This window comes from Schistocerca gregaria, chromosome 7 (assembly GCF_023897955.1).
Source record: "Schistocerca gregaria isolate iqSchGreg1 chromosome 7, iqSchGreg1.2, whole genome shotgun sequence".
NCBI classification, from domain to species: domain Eukaryota; kingdom Metazoa; phylum Arthropoda; class Insecta; order Orthoptera; family Acrididae; genus Schistocerca; species Schistocerca gregaria.
Genome location: NC_064926.1, coordinates 423294916 through 423306735, shown reverse-complemented (window position 1 = coordinate 423306735; position 11820 = coordinate 423294916). Strand labels below are relative to the sequence as shown.

The following is an 11820-nucleotide window of genomic DNA, read 5'->3' as shown; positions in this document are numbered from 1 at the left end:
AAATACAAAGTTGCAACATTGTTAGCAAAAATCTCAAAAAGTCCTTCACCGATTTACTTCAAATCTTAGACGATACTCTAACAAACATGAAGAGAGGCATATGCTACATATTTTTAACATTATAATTTTTCCCTTAAACATTAACAAAAACTGGCAAAGTTCTTGACCGATTTACTTCACATTTTACACAGCACTCTTATAAACATTCAGAAGGACAAAGATTATGTACTTTTATAATATACAAATATAGGTAATATATAAAGGAGAAAAATTGTTAGGAAAATTCTCGGAAAGTTTTTAACCGATTTGCTTCACATCTTTACGCGATACCTTAATAAATATTTGAATGGACATAAGCTACAGATTTTAATACATACAGTATATAAATATAAATCTAATATATAAAGGGGAAAGTTGTAAGTATAAACCTCGAAAATTTCTTGACCAGTTTACTTCTAGTTTTTACACGATACTGTAATTAACGTCCGGACGGAAACAAACTACACTTTTCTTTAAAAAACGATGTTCAGGGTTCCCGGTAAAATTGACTGCGAGAAAGAAATTGCTGTGATGTGAAAATGTATCGTTTACTTTTCTCTCACGCGGTCAGTTTTAACTTCGGTAGCTCGGAATTCAAACCATTAGACAAACTGTTCCTCCCGTATACATTCATTATCATTATGTATATTTTAAACGAAAATTGGATACACAATAGTGTGCCCCTGTTTTCTTCCAGGCAGCCGGTTTTAACAGAAAACGGGGAAGTTGTATTTGTAGCCTATCAGCTTATGATTTGGACTCCCCGAAACTTTGTAGTCGACCCTTCACAGATTAAATCTACAAAAACGCTATTTCTGAAGCTGGAGAGCTCCCTCTCATACCCCATACACCAATAATCCCAACCGATTCACCAACTCATTTTAATCGGCTTCAATGCCCATTCAAGGTTGTGTTTGAAGTAACAAAAAACAACGCTCAGGGCTGGTGGTTTGGGGGGGGGGGGGGGGCGGAGGAAATGGACAGAGAGAAGGAAGAGGAGGCGTGGTGAGAGGGGGAAGTAAGAGGTGAAGAGAGAGGGATCAGTAGCAGATGGAGGGAGCGAGGGGAAGATGGAGATTAGAGCGTATATCCAATTCCAAAACTTCTTTAGCAATTCTAGCACAGTCCTCTTTTGCTGTTTATACTGTTTACTGTTGTCGCTAATAATTTTAAGTCTCATTTCCTCAAAGAGCCACTGTTCAAAGAAAATAATCTTCGAAGATATCCCCAGCATTGGTGCCATGTACAACAGTACAAAGACAAAATTTAAGCCGGCCGCGGTGGTCTAGCAGTTTAAGGCGCGCAGTCCGGAACCGCGTGACTGCTACGGTCGCAGGTTCGAATCCTGCCTCGAGCATGGATGTGTGTGACGTCCGTAGGTTAGTTAGGTTTAAGTAGTTCTAAGTTCTATGGGACTGATGACCACAGTAGTTAAGTCCCATAGTGCTCAGAGCCATTTGAACCATTTGAACAAAATTTAAGCAATAAATTCAGTCAGAGTTACCTAACTAAGAACCGAATGCGATGAATGCTGTCAACTTCCGGTACAATTTGTGTGCTTCACATTCACTTTTTCATTTGCTCATCTGTGTTATCACAGTAAACAGTAGCTGTTCCCTTCTGCACTGGAACGCAAAACATGCGACAAACTGTGTGTACTCTACCTCATCAAGGCGCAATACTGAGACACTGTAATGACCACCAATCTGATATCTTCTAAAGTTGTCCTTGTCACGGTGCATACGGAGTAGCACTCAGGTCGAGGATCCGTTGTTCTTGAGATGAGACTGCAAGAAACTAGTGGCATGACTAAGCGCTAAAGAAAAGAAAAGAAATCTGTCGAATTTCAATTCAGGATGGCAGATACTTTTTTATTTCTCACCTGAATCATGTCGCAGACAAAGCATCAAACTGCTGAGGATGTATTTTACAAAAAAAAGAAATGGTCGTGTGGCACTGAGGGCCGGGAGACCACATCCGGTGAAGTTCGGCCCCCGAGTTGCAAGTCTTCTTTCATATGACGCCACATTCGAGGACTTGTGTGTCGGTGACGATGAGACGCTGATGAGGACAACTCAGTACCCAGTCCGCGGGAGGAGAAAATCCCCATCCTAGCCGGGAATCAAACCTGGACCCGCTGCATAATCTCGTTTTGCTCATTATCCTTCGCTGCATCGTTGCATTTGTTCATCGCGGACGTCTCACAACATCCGTTCAAGTTCATCGTTCATCTTTTTCACTCTTTTTTTTATCACGGAGGGCAGCTAACCTTCCGACCGAACATGCTGAGCTACCGTGCTGGAAGCTAAGCAGGCAGAGGATGTGTTTTACAAACTTACGCCTACAAAGTCTCATGTGTTACGGTCCTTCTTAGAAACACTAATAAGGCTTGTGCATTAAGTACGCTGGAGAAAATACATTCGCAAAATAAGGTACTATTCTACTCTGTTCTTCCCTGCTTTGCATGCAGAGTCGCGATTACTTTAGTTCATTCTATACGGCAAGCGACTCAGATTACATTGTATTGGTTAACTGGAACTCAAAGGTGTAAGTAGTTTAGCTAAAACCCACGCTAACAACAAATACCAATAATATAAATCTTCGTTATCATTGTTCATATATAAACACATACTTAGTGCTACTTAAAAATCGATAGCTGGCACATACAATATTATCGATAGAACTTTTAAACGCCATCTGTATATCGATTAACTGTCTATTGTTTTGTGCAAGTATTTTAAGTGAAAAATAGGGCCATCACTCTGCTGTAGCGCTACAGCTGCTACATAGCTGAGTCAGCAGCATTCGTGATCTTAATGCTGTCGAAGCAGTGTGTAGCTTGTGCAAGTTTTCCTGGGAGTTTCGCCGTTTGGCGAGGGAAGTGCACCGAGCGGTATAAAGAGCACAGTGACCCCAATGTGCTCCTGTAATATATCCGGGTCGCTCAGAGTTCGCTCTTGACAGATACTGATAGACAGTGTTCCGTCGACTTGCACTGTAGTTACGATACAACAGCTTAACATAGAAATAAATGGTTGTAGTTCATAAGCTCCAATTAGAAATATCTACTTTTTATTTCTTGATAAAAAGTCAAGTTGTAGATTTGCTTCTGACCTGCAGTATGCTGCAAGTTCGTAGCAGTAGCTTAAATTACACAATAGCTGAGAGTTTTTCATCACCATTGAAAAATTCCATTTCAGTTAATATAGACTATTTTTACAACTTGTTATGCTTAGCCTTTTTTGGCAAAAGATGTGTAGTTATACTGATGTCATTTTGTAAGTTTATAAGTTAATTCTGTTCCGATTCGCCAACACAATAGAACCACTTCAGAAGACAGCAACGCAGTAGCAGTAACGGCACGACCAGCTGATTTTGCGATGCTGTATTAATTTTGGTTCAGACGTTGTTGGGGTTCGCGTTTGTTTGTGACTTGGTATTCGGTTATCATACAAACTTGAGATGCACCTTGGACGACCCGCTATAAATGGCACGCGGTCGTAACAACGGTTTGAGAAAGCGCATTATGTAGACATCCACGTGCAAACGTGTTACTTGTAGTAATGAATAAGAAAATAAATTCACTGTTGAATGGCAATTACTCAGTGATTTTTTAACGTTGTCATTGTCCGTAAATAGAACATTAATGAGACGACATGGTTCTTTCTTTACTTTTGAACTGGAATCGAACATCTGACTTATCTTAAAATAACTTTTTATAGAGCTTTTTTTTGTGCACATCTTGCACTTGGCCTAGCTCACTAGTTGGTACCTCGCACTTCAGTCCTATCAGTAATCCATGGTTCTCTAGTTTTTTACGATGCTTTCATTTTAAGTGGTCTCTTAAATTAGTTGTGTTCCCTGAATGTTTATATTCTTTACTGCAGATGGTACACTTCACAATCTGACTATTATCCCCCACTTTTCTGGACAAAATCCAACAGATGAATGATTTTTACGATTCATTTTCAAAACAATCACAAGAAGCTCTGTTTATGCACTTCTCATACAATCAAAGCAGTCCTGGAAGCAGGGCATTTCCTCGACCAAGAGAGACTATCGGTGGCGCACGAAACTGATCGTTTCATGTCGGCACCATTCGGAACACTTCGTGGCGACTGTGGTGTTTGTCTCATTGCTGGCAACGTCAGCGATTCAGCAACTGTGGCACAATAGCTCCGTGACGAAGAATAATCCTGTGGTTTTGTGGCGTTTAAATAACGAAATGAATGACGAAGAAACCATTGTTGACACAACGCGTTAACCTCCTAAGATACCCCGAAGAGTTAGAAGCTTCAGGGGCAGCATTCTTCCTCTTGACCATCGAAAAATTATAAATCAGATCTCAGAATGCAGTAAACTAGAAAAATAACTAAATTAAAATAATGGTGAGCTAGTTCAACCACTTCACAAGTTTCAAAGAGGGCGTTTAATCATTAAGGGCAAAAGCTTAAGAAATATCTGTAGGATTAGGAATGTGTACAAAAACATTTCCGGAATTTCATCGTCAACTCTTGGCAAGAAGAGGTTAGTTTTGTCTCGCATCCATTGAAACAATCACATTTCGCCTACATGACCCATTAATATACATTGCTGTACTGTGAAAGCAGTATGTAAATACAGTTGTACATTTTAATGATTATGTCCAGCCACCATACAAATAAAAATTTTGACACTCGACCAGTTGTATTTTTAATATATTCAGTTTTGCGGGAACTGATGCGTCCCTGAAGGAACAAGCTCCACTATTCGAACACAAGACAGGTGACCAACGTATGAACGAAATTTGTGCTTCTACAAAAGCAAAAGTGACGCAGGGTCGTTATGATTACATCTGTTTTGTGTTTAGTAATCGCGTTGTACATGTACAATTGAAAACACTTGTAAGTACTATGTGGGCTCAGAAACAGAAAGAGCTTAATAGGGTTTGCATTTAATTAATAAATATAATAATCAAATTTATTTTAAAATGAATTATGCAGTACAATCACAAACACTCACCAAATCAGTAAAAGTCTTTTTTTTTATTTTTGCTCTACTAACTGTGTTGTATTACAACAGTGTTATTTATATTTGTATTCCTTGCTGCAAAAAAGCATGCTCACACATTTGAAGACGACCACCTGTATAACGCGCATTCATGAATCAATGTTACTTACGTGTGTAATTTTTACCATAAGCATCTGATCGGTACAAGATGCACACGACAGTGGGTTGTCATCACTGGAAAACAAACAAGAAAATTCCTTCTCACATGCCCCCTCCCCCACAGCGGCCAGTCTATTTACATACGTTTATAAACGGCGAAGACTGGCTAAGGTGCCAGAATATTTGACGTTGACTAAATACCACCATTGGGCAACGGCCTTGCCGCAGTGGATACACCGGTTCCCGTGAGATCACCGAAGTTAAGCGCTGTCGGCCGTGTTCAGCACTTGGATGGGTGACCATACAGGCCACCTTGCGCTGTTGCCATTTCTCGGGATGCACTCAGCCTCGTGATGCCAATTGAGGAGCTACTCGACCGAATAGTAGCGGCTTCGGTCAAGAATACCATCATAACGACCGGGAGAGCGGTGCGCTGAACCCACGCCCCTCCTATCCGCATCCTCCACTGACGATGACACGGCGGTCGGGTGGTCCCGGTAGGCCACTCGTGGCCTGAAGATGGAGTGCTTAAATACTCCATGCATTCTAATTTCCCTCCGCACTCCACACGCCACGGAGGTAATACGATCCGACAATTTTCGGATGCCTATTTAGGAAGAATTACATTACAAACAATATAACTGATAGATAGTTAAATCAGACTACCGATAGTGGTGATAGTGCAGATGCTATCGATTAATCGATAGTGCATCGATGTATAAGTAATACTACATATACCTGAGTGCTAACTTTCTGATAATGTAAATAAATAACTCATGTAATGGACTGTAGAATATATACAGGTAATATTGAAAACATATTAGCAATTTTTGTACTCATTTAGTTTCGGAGTAGTTAGCGTTCTTAGCAAAAGCTTTGTTACTGAAATAGGGTACCATATTTGGCAAAGTAGATGGCGTAATTCAATAGAAGCTATTGTTGTATCTAAAAGTTCACTTTCGGATGAATGTTCTTTTATTATTCAGTTACCCAGAAGTATAAATGTTTAATTGTAATTTTTAAAAACGCCAGCAGACAACAATAGCTAACTTCAGTTTTAATTGTAGTAACCTTATATAAGCGGCTCTTCAGACGCCATTTTAGTCTGTCTGCGGAATCTTAAGAAAGGTACAAGACCTGTGTCCACTAAAAGGAGGAAAAGTATCGCAGTTGCATGTCGGAAAATATATTGCAACTTATCAGAAATTCCGTGACCGAGAGTGTAGTCAGTTTTAAATGGCTAATTGAACTGGGAATCTGTGATCAGTATCAGAGACCGTGCTAAATTTCAATAATGCTCACTGCGATCATAGGAAGAGAATATAGCGTGCTATCTCTAATAGTTACTTGCTGCCCACATCGTTTCCGTGTTGATATGACTGTGAGACTTCAGGGACAGTGATCCAAGGACTTCAATTAGTGACCGTGTTAATAACTTGTTTCCATTACGTAAACTTTCGTGTCACTTCATCGTTACATTACGACACTCGAGCAATCACGTAATATGCCAACGACAGAGTGTAGTATGTGGCTAACCATTTATCTGTGCATAAATTATGATATATGGGACACGATCTGGTCATAAACGGCAGGTTATTCAATATGAAAGAGCAGTTAAAGTGTCTGAAATGCAAACCTTGTGTGCACCACATCATTTAAAATAGCCTACTTTGCATAACCACTTTTCAGCCAGATTCGACAAAGGTGCAGCTACTGTAGGTATGTTAGCACATTTAAACACGCTTGTGCTTCAAGCCGAAGATGCACGAACTGCTCCTTCTGAATATCTTTAAACTAATGTCAAATAAATGCGTTATCAATGCGACGCCTGAAGTGACTGAATGATTGCTTAGTTTTGTCAGGACAGTATGATGGAGTGCTAGCTCTGAGGTGTACGTTATAAAATATTAATAAATTAAGAACAGAGAGTTGGTGCCCTGGCACCTGTGGTGGCTGTCATTGACATTAAAGTCGTACTAAACTGGCGCAGTTCCTCGTGGAATTTGTACTCACTGGGCAATCTGTTGTCTACCTGTTACTCAACAGCTTACGTCACACAACACCTAACGTAATCTCAACCAAAGCATAAAGTGAAGTTTGAGGAGGGATCGTATGGCTCCTAAGGACAGTTCTGTCACAGTGCTGGTGAATCAGTCTACCAGTACCAGGTTAAACTTGTGCCACATAATCTACACCAACAATTACAGCGGCCGGCCGCTGTGACCGAGCGGTCCTAAGTGCTTTAGTCCGTAACCGCGCTGCTGCTATGGTCGCAGGCTCGAATCCTGCCTCGGGCATGGATGTGGGTGATGTCAGGTTAGTTAGGTTTAAGTAGTTCTAAGTCTAGAGGGCTGATGACGCCAGACGTTAAATCCCATAGTGCTTAGAGCCATTTTTGAACAATTACAATGCCATTGCCGAAATGGTCTAGTTACTGAAAAGTTGTAAAACTGTATCTGTTTATCTCACATAAAATCCTAAGAAGTTTTGGTCTTGCATTAAATCAGTCATCAAAGTCATCTGTCCAAACATTTAGTGAGCCAATGGCGCCAAAACGGAGGATGAAAGAGAAAGTCAAAACATTAAACGGATTTCTCCGAATTGTTCTACTCGGGAAGACCGTTTGAAGTTCTGCTTTCACTCGAATGCGAAAGTCATACAATTCGAAATAAGTGACGTCGCTCAATAGACGAAAGGCAACTAGACTTTTAAATGGTTCAAATGGCTCTGAGCACTGTGGGACTTAACTTCTGAGTTAATCAGTCCCCTAAAACTTAGAACTACTTAAACCTAATGTGGCGGTTTTGCGTATCATCAACATGGACAAATGCAATGAATATGGATGATGTGACACTCTATGGTATTCTGTGGTTTGAATTCACTCTGTTATTTAGTAGTTGCATTGATTTGATATTCTAAATGATACTGACAATGTTATACACATGTATGATGCATTATTCATACTACAACTTCTCCCGGATAATTATTTTGTTATATTGCACAAGAATTCCACCTGGCGTAGTGTAATAATGTAGACTGTAAGTTGTGTTCATATCACTAAAATAACAGATCGTACATCAGAGCTTTTATAATTTTTGTCTTCGATGGATTTAATTATTCTTAGCAAATTTATCATGAAAAGGAACCACAGAAAACCACCCGCACACAACACTGACGTATGCTACCAGAAATATTTTTCTCCGTGATTCGTGCGTAGTTTAATTTGGCCTCATACATCAGCAATGAAATCTTGTTCAACAATAAATGCCATCAGCACTGTTTTTAGAAAATGCAGTCTGCTTCGATTAATTTTTTCTTTTGTAAATAGAGTTCAGTACCACCGGTGCACATTTATTTCTTACACATCGCAATATTATTTGCAGTTTCAAGTAATTTAAATTTGCCGCTGAGATAAAAGTTAAGATGGCGACCAACAAAAGATAGAAGATTTCTTTTATAATTAAGATTTTCCTTTGCTCAATAAATAATTAATCATTTAAATTGATGCCACCAAAAAAATTATCAATACTGTTTTGCAAATTAGTATAACACAAACCCTTGATATTTCGACCAGAAGTACAGACTAAGTTGCTATATAATCGCGACTAACAATGACTGCGCTTCTTGCAGCTATGTTAAAACAATTAATACAAAATTATAATTAAAAGAGGAAGTCATTTTTCAATAATTAATCATAAATAGTTTTAACGCATTTGGCTCTATTTGTTTTTTACCAGCAAATGAACATAAAAGTACAATAATTTTACGTTAAATGTTTTTGGTTCAACAGACCTCAAATCGATTCGCGTCTTGCTTCGGCGACGTACATCAGAAGAAGACGAAAAAAGGGTACGAAACAAAAGGAAAGAATGACGTAGATTAACAAAGAATGTGAGACAAATATTGTCTCTGTTTCACATAATTATCATCTTTTCAAGAAATAATTACATAATTGAATGAATATTATTGAGTTACGTAATTTTCCACACGTTCATATTCCACTCGTAATAAATATATATATATATATTGTGGATGTTATACTAACTAACCTAAGGACATCACACACGTCCATGCCCGAGGCAGGATTCGAACCTGCGACCGTAGCGGTCACGCGGTTCCAGACAGTAGCGCCTAGAACGGCTCGGCCTCACTAGCCGGCAACTAGACTTTTACTATTCGACGAGGGGCGTTGAATAAGTAATGCAACACATTATTTTTCTAGACCAATATCGGTTGAAAAAAACGGGGAATTTGTTGTGTAACATAGTGGAATATTCCTGCTTCAGTCCTATAGTTTCCTGATGTTCCGATAGGTAGTGGCACTATACGTATCCTTCTAAAAGGTGTCTGTAACGAAGGTGCGTTCCAAGCAGAGAGCTGTCATTGGGTTTCTTTTGGCGGAAACTAGAGCATCGCCGATATTCAAAGGCGCCTGCAGAATGTTTATAGAGACCTGGCAGTGAACAAAAGCACGGTGAGTCGTTGGGCGAGGCGTTTGTGATCATCGCAAGAAGATCGTGCATAACCTATCCGATCTCCCGCATGCCGGCCGCGCACAGCTGTGACTCCGGCAATGTGGTACCCTCAGGAAATTTAAGAAACGACCCCAGGGTGTTCGTCGCCACAAAAATGCAAACGAACTCACATAACTCTGCGCATCCAAGAGGAGTTCACTAAACTTCATTGGACCGTTCTTCCTCGTCCATCCTACAGCCCAGATCTCGCACCTTCCGACTGCCATCTGTTTGGCCCAACGAAAGATGCATTCCGCAGGTAGTAGTTCGGTGATGATGTGAAGGTTATTGACGCAGCAAATCGTTGACTCCGACGTCGACCAGCGGACAGGCAACATGCGTGTTTACAGGTCCACCCAGTTAGGTGGTGTAAGGCCGTCGCACTGAACGGAGATAAAGTTGAAAAATAGGGTTTCGTGGCCAAAAGATTGGGGAATAATATGCTGCATAGGAAACCTGGATGACACCAACCAGCTTCCAGAAAAAAATGTGTTGCATTACTTATTGAATGCCTCTCGTACATTGCGAAAGAGTTTGCTTATCTTCTAGAAATAGTCGATCGTACGTCACTGGGGTTTGAAGCTTCCCCAGGGATTGAAAAAAATGCGGTTCAGTCACGTTTTCGAGAAGGGTCGTCGAAAAGACTCAAACAACTTTTGACCTATGTCGCTGAAGTCCGTCTGTTGTAAAATTTTGGAACATGTTTTATGCTAGCGTATCATAACTTTTCTGGCCACTGAAAATCTCTGATAGAATCAATATATAACACGCAAAAATTCGCTCTACCTTTCGACGAGACCCACATACTGTGTCGGCGTCCAGGTTGAGACAGTTTTCCTAGACGTCTGGAAGGCGTTCAATACAGTTCCGCAGTGGCGCCTATTGAATAGAATACAAGCTTTCGTAATATCAGACTAGCTTTGTAGAAGTGTGTTGGTTGGGAGGATGTGGCTATCGCTGAGATCTCTATTATCTATGTGGTGTCACCGCCAGACACCACACTTGCTAGGTGGTAGGTAGCCTTTAAATCGGCCGTGGTCCGGTAGTATACGTTGGACCCGCGTGTCGCCACTATCAGTGATTGCAGACCGAGCGCCGCCACACGGCAGGTCTAGAGAGACTTCCTAGTACTCGCCCCAGTGGTACAGCCGACTTTGCTAGAGATGGTTCACTGACCTCTACGCTCTCATTTGCCGAGACGATAGTTAGCATAGCCTTCAGCTACGTTATTTGCTACGACCTAGCAAGGCGCCAGTATCCGTACTATTGATATTGTGAATCGTGTACCATAAAGAGCGATGTTCTTCATTAATGGATTTAAGTTAAGTATTCCACCAGCTACGTCCGTTTTTCTCAATTCTAATTCCCTTGCCATGTTCCAGACCTCACGCCAGCCTGCGTGAGCTAAAACGCGTGCATTTCCGCCTCCTTTACTAACACGGTTGGCTCTCCTGCCAACCACAACAATCTATCTTCTTAACAGTCCGAATTAACTATAACCAACTATCGTTTTTCCCTAGCAGATCACTCACCTGCTGGTCTTCTGTACTAGTCGTCGGACTTCGTTTCTTATAGCAGGTGTATCGTCACCCGGTGAAGAACTGATTCGAGGGACAGCCGGGAAACTACAGACCAATGGAGGTGACTATCTATATACATGTGGCGACTGTTCTTCCTGAAATGACCGAAAGAACAGACGCAACATGTGTACAGCTAAGGCGAAGACGGACAGTGATCTCTTTAGTACGGATGCACATCAGAGTCGAACTCTTATAGTAATCGGCGAAATGATGCGCGTATCGAGGCTAATGGGCAAGAGGCACTACGTTAGTAGAGTGTGGGTATGTTGAGAATTTGGGACTGGCGGGAGGTGTGCTATGGTAGTCGTGCAGCTGTGCTGAACACTGCACCAGGATGGCGTAGTGGTTCAGAGCATCTGCCTAGTAATGAAGGGGCGGGTTCGAATCTCGGCCGAGCACATATTTTCAACTTCCCCCATGCCCACTTGGGGCCAATTCCTGTTATTCCTTTGTGTCTTAAAGTCAGTATCTTGTGCGGCCCCTCCCGCCGGAGGTTCGAGTCCTCCCTCGGGCGTGTGTGTTGTCCTTAGCGTAAGTTA

At 41.1% G+C, this 11820-nt stretch overlaps 1 pseudogene; it reads left to right on the top strand.

The window, feature by feature from the left end:
• The first annotated feature begins 5396 nt into the window (after window positions 1–5396).
• On the top strand, window positions 5397–5514 carry LOC126282694 (5S ribosomal RNA; annotated as a pseudogene).
• Window positions 5515–11820: the final 6306 nt, after the last annotated feature.